This window comes from Microtus oregoni, unplaced genomic scaffold (genome assembly GCF_018167655.1).
Source record: "Microtus oregoni isolate MIOR12 unplaced genomic scaffold, Mior012 000012F_ref0000307, whole genome shotgun sequence".
NCBI lineage: Eukaryota > Metazoa > Chordata > Mammalia > Rodentia > Cricetidae > Microtus > Microtus oregoni.
In genome coordinates, this window is record NW_024543071.1 from 41718042 (window position 1) to 41723977 (window position 5936).

At 46.8% G+C, this 5936-nt stretch overlaps 1 pseudogene; it reads right to left on the reverse strand.

The window, feature by feature from the left end:
• Positions 1 to 1168: 1168 nt before the first annotated feature.
• Positions 1169 to 4479, reverse strand: LOC121454717 (annotated as a pseudogene).
• Between the last annotated feature and the right edge of the window lie 1457 nt (positions 4480 to 5936).

Genomic DNA, 5936 nt, shown 5'->3' on the forward strand with positions numbered 1-5936 from the left:
GAATCTGAGTTCTTCGGTCATTGTTCAATAGCTTGATAGTGGAAGGAAGAGCAGCCTACTCCCCTCCTTCTGCATGACATAGAACACATGCAGTTTTTTACATTATTTTTTCTGTTTAATAAAATGTTTATTTAGGATGTTAACACAAGGTAGGCCATGCAAGAGCCCAGTTTTTTTTTAAAAAAAAAAAAAAAAAAACTAAAAAGAGTGTAAGGAATGACAGTTGGTGTTGCCAATTAAAAAGATTGCCAATCATTTTATCACCAAAAGCGCAAATGAAAATATTTGAATCTGACATGGTTGCAGTGACCCTTCGAATTTGCGACTGAAAGTAACAAGTAGTCATTTGTGTCCCATTCCTCAGAGAAGCAGAGTGCTCGTCCAAATAGCCATCACCCCCCACCACCCACTCTCAGTATGCAGAAGGCAGGAGGCTCAGAACCTCCGGGTGTGGTGGGCTCTTCACACCTTCTGGACAAACTTAAGCTGCCACATCTCAACAGGGATGCAGGGTGAGTGTTTGGTGAGCATCAGCTGACACTGTTTCCACTGGGAACCTGATGTGTTGATAATGAAAACTCTAGGCCTTGCCAGCCACTCTCGCGGACCTGAAGTGTGGTGTTTTGACATCTGGGGAAGGATTTTCAGGGCAATGAGGACTGATTTGAGCAAAAACACCAATGGAACACGGTGTCTCAGATTTCAGACAAACACAACTCATCTTTTGGCAAAAAATAAAATAAATAGCATGGCAATTTGACAGATGTTTGAATAACCTACCAAGTCTTGAGTATAATTTCATTGTAGACACAAAGAAGCAACCATCTCAACGAAATTTCAAAAAATAAAAAAGGTTTGTACTTATTTTATACAAAACTTTCACTTTTGGAACTGCCCCAGTTCATCTACATATTGAATTTATTAACACAGCATTAATTTTCTTTGTATTAAAAAAAAGACTCTTTGTACATAGTAATACAAAAGCTAAGGCAGGATGCAGTGGACAGAGCCTCCTGGTGCCTTCCTCTGCATCCCCGCAGACAGCAGCTGCAACAGGAGCCACCTCTGCTCCCCCCCCCCCCCCCCCACTGAGCATCCATGCTCTCGCTGTGGTGAGAATCCTGTCCGAGCACCCTGAAGGACAGAGGCTGCTCGTGGTCTTTGGCACTTACACTGGCAGACTGAGTTTCTTTCCCTTGAGTTCTTTTGTAATGTATAAGTAATAGAAGTCACAGTAGAGAATGGGCTGGACGCCCCGGCCACCACAGCAATGAGATCAAAGAGACCCTCGTAGCAGAAGCGCCAGATCCAGTGGACGAGGTACAGAGCACAGGAGAGGCTCAGGAAGAGGTAGTGGTGATGGTCTCAGCCTCGCCGGTCTTGTTGATAAAGAGCTGTGGAAGGATGGCCACTGACTCCAGGCAGATGGAGAAGGTCCATAAGGACTCAAGAGGAGAGAAGTCATGATTGACTAGAAATGAGAGGCCTCCCACGGGAACCACAGAAACTCCACTTGGAGGGTATCGTGATTTCCATCTTAGGGGGCCTTAAATTTCATGTAGATCAGGTACAACGTGGCACAGGAACAAGCAATGGAGATAAGCTTCCTAGATGTGTTATAGAGTGAAATGGATGAAGTAAAAAGATCCGGGCAATGCAAACAGAAGCTGGCTTTTCCCAGAAATACCCGCACAGGAGCGCGTCTTCCAGATCTTCAGCAGTAGGATGACGATGGCCGCCAGGTGGGACACGTCCCCAGTCGGCCGGAAGATGTTCAGGGCGGTGGTGGTCAGCGCGGTGGTGGTCAGCGCGGCGGCCTCAAGGCTTGGCAGCGCCTCAGGTCGCGGTAACAGCCCTGAGAGAGGAAGCGACAAAAGATCAGTTTTTTTACATTACTTTTTACAGTACGTGTTGTACACATGTAGCAAATCTGTAGAAGTCAGAGAACAATTTACAGGAGTCGGTTTTCTCCTTAAATCATCTGGGTTCTAGGGATCAAACTCAGGTGATCCGGCTTGGTGCAAGTGCATTTACTCCCTAAACCACCTCTCTGGTCCCAACACACGCACACTTTTGTTGAGTGGTTACAAAAATGAAAACCATCGCCTCTAGGCCATTGTTTCTCAACCTGTAGGGGTCGCATATCAGATATTTATGTTATGATTCATGGAGGTAGCAAAGTTACATCTACAGAGTAACAATGAAATAGTTTTCTAGTTGGGGATCATCACAGTGTAAGGAACTGCATTAGAGGGTCACAGCATTAGAAAGTTTGAGTATCACTGATCCAGAATGAGAGACATATTGAACTTGGTCATCTGGCCATTCCTAACTGCTAGAAAGACTGGGAGTCAAATATCTTAAGAGGGCAATATTTACCTGATGGTTTTATGAACATGTGACTCTCTCCCAGGGCCTTGTCCCCCTCAGTAAAATTGTTCTTGTCAACACACACACATGCATACACACTCAGACACACACACACACACTTACACACATACACAAACACACACACACACACACATAGTTCTCACATGGAATAGACACATCCAGTGGGCAGGTTGCAGCAGAGAGAAATCTCTGCTGTAGGCCTCAGATGTTATACAATGAGTCTTCCAGGTGGTGGACACTGGGGGCTCTATTTGTACACAATAATGGGATTTAACCAATAGTCACGTCCATGCTGTGGGAACAAAGACAGTTCCACGTTGTCACCTTCAGCAACAGGGAGAGTCCCCTAGTCTTCTAAAGACCTTGCTTGACCCCGATCAAATCAAGGTTTGTGTCAAGAATTTTGGAACTAGCCATCTGACACAGGGCTGGAGATTTTATTAAAGGTAACTTAACTTAGACTTTAAGCATGAGTGTAAGGAGAAAGAGAAGCCCTCTGATAGAAGAGACACACCCACACCGGGATATGTACTTCCGGGGCACAGGAACAACATGTAGGGCATACCCCGGTGTGATCATGGACTCCTCGAGGGAGAGTCACAACTAATTGTTTCAGCCCCAGCCATCGTGACATCTCGGTGACTCTTAAGTGACAGATCAAGAAAGTTTCGGAGGGGGGGCTGGAGAGATGGCTCAGCGGTTAAGAGCATTGCCTGCTCTTCCAAAGGTCCTGAGTTCAATTCCTAGCAACCACATGGTGGCTGACAACCATCTGTAATGAGGTCTGGACAGAATATTGTATGCATAATAAATAAATAAATATTTTAAAAAAAAAAGAAAGTTTCAGAGGAACCCCATCCCCCACCTCTTCACCATCTTTGGCCTTTGATATGTGAAATGAGTAAGGGATCCCAGAGATGCCTCGGATGGAAATGTCTGAGCAAATAAAACCATGTGCCGCTAAGACTGGCGGGGTTAGGGCTTTACCCGTAAACAGGGTTTCTGATAATACTTCTAGAAGTTTACAGGTTTATAGCTGGGAAGAAAATAGGGTCTTAATTGTGCTGGGGGGGGGGGGGGACACAGTTCTTGTGTGCCTGAGATTTTTCCTCTTTTTAAACTGCCTCAGTTACGAGGACATTAGATCACGCGGAGACACGGGCAATAACTGGCAATTAAGGGGACTGACTATATTACACCCAAGATAATTTTAGCTCCCAACCCGTAATGTCCCAGCTCGCAGCAATCAGTCATTCAGCCTTGCAGAGAGCAATGTTTGTTTAGCACAGTGACCTTTCCCCTACAAACTTCGGTGCACATTCTTTTCCTCCTCCTGCTCTTCCTTCTTTTTCTTTTTTCTGCTTTGGCTTCTTGAGACAGGGTCTTGCCCTGTAACCTAGGCTCCTGCCTCAGCCTCCCAAGTGCAGGCACTACACCAGATTAAAACTGGTTTTAGTTATAAACGAGAAGAGTGGGGGAGTGTAGCTGTCAGATCAACTGCGGACACCTGTAGTTCGAAGCAAAGTCTCCACTGAGAGCTGATTCCGGGGCAGGATGGGATGGGAAACATGAGAACATTAAAGAGTCTTTACTCTGGCGTCTGGTTGAAGTCTTTTGTCAGCTCAGAATCAAGAATTCCAACACCATCAGTAGCGTTTGCTTAATGCCTTTCTCTTTTCCTAGCCACAAGCCAACTTTTCGGGGAATCAGCAGGGCCCCATCTACTGTACAGGACATGTCTCAGCCCCCTGTGCTACCCCAAAGGCTCTGGCTCTGCTTTCTCCAATTGTCATCTCATCGGCTACCTCCTGAGTCAGGTCAAAAAAGAGAAAAGGAGCAACATTTCTGCTTTTAAATTTATTCTTTGGCAATTTCATGCATATGTGTAATGCATTTTAATATTTACCCTCCCTGTTCCTTTCTTTTATTACCTTCACACACACTGTTATCGAATCCCATCTCCTTCCCAGTAGGTCCCCCTTTAAGGGTCTATTTTTCAGGGTGACCAGCTGAATTTAATCAAGGATGCTTACACCTGCATGGGTTGAGGATCATTTTCTGGAGCACGGGCAACTTATCCGTGTCCATGCGACTGAAGAAATGACTCTCTCTCCCCAGTGACCATTATTAACTGCGGTATTCCCCTCGGGAAGGAGTGAGGCCTCAGGAGCCCGAGCACCAGTTGTGATGAATGTTGCTGACTCCAACCTCGCACACGCCACAGGGCACATTTGCACATCACCTTGTGTACCTAGAGGTCAGAGAAAACTTGCAGTGATTGGCTCTTTCCTTCCACCACACAGGTCCCGGGCACACAACCACGCGCCTTTCCCTGCTGAGCCACGTCACCAGCCTCTTGTCCAGGTCACCACAGATGCTTTGACATCATGAGTACAGTGGCCATGCCATGCCTAGAAGTCAGCTTTTCACAGTGCTCCCCTACCTCAGCCTCTGACTCTTACGTCCCATCCCCCCTGCCCCCCCCCGCCCCCACAATATTGTATGGGCTCCAGAGCAAGTGATGTAGATGTCCCAGTTAGGGCTGAGTGTTCAACGATCACTTATTCTCATCACAATACTCGTCTGTGGGTAGAATTATGAATATTTAGAAAGCATGCCCACTTCACAAAACAAAAAACAATAAGATCCTCCCCTTAGAGCCTATAATCTCCCCCACCATGGGTTTTTCAGCAGATTTAAGGTATAAAGACGAATTCCCTTCTGTGGAAAGGGCCTCGCAGACAGGAAGTATCTGGTTGTCTCCATGGCAGCCAGGCCCCACACAAATGAATGTTATTAAGGTCACTTAACTATGTAGATTCAACAGAGGGGTTAAGGAGGAAGAGAGATACTCAGAAAGGTGTGGGCTTCTCTGAGTCACTCCTCTGTCTCCCGGAGAGAGTGTGTGGGATGAGCAGAGTCGCCAAGAACCTACAGAAGAGAAGATGGTGGCTTTCTGAGGGCACCTGCCAGGATTAGAACACAAGAGTAAAAAAATGAAGGGTATTTTCACTAAACACCCGGTTGGAGTTGCTCAGGAGTGCCTGCCTGAGGCCCCACCCAAGGTCACCTCCCTTCAGGCCTTCAGCCTGGTTCTTGGCTCTTGTAAACTGAAGTATGTATCTACACTGAAAGGAATATTGCCTATGTTGGCTAATGGGAACTGTGCTGGAGTCCTTGCATCTCAGCCGGTGAGAGGCTCTGACCAGATTGGGGCAAGGGTTGGGGGGGACGGAAGGACTTCTGTTATGTTATTCAGAATGGGGCTGAACAAAGATGAGGCCTGCAGATCCAGGTGGCTACTCACTACCACCCACTCCTCAGTACCCCTTCCCACCCCCCAGCAGACTACATAAGCATTGGCCTAGCAGGCTTTTTCCTGTGCTGACTAGCATTCTGGGAAAAGCTGGCTTGGAGGGAGTGCAGGAATCCAGCCAAGGTAACAGTAATCTATTTTGCTTCCCAGTATGCCTGAGAAGAAGTCTGTCAGTGGCTTCCCAGATCACCCCTCATCTTGGCCAGCATCATGACACAGGAAAGGACCT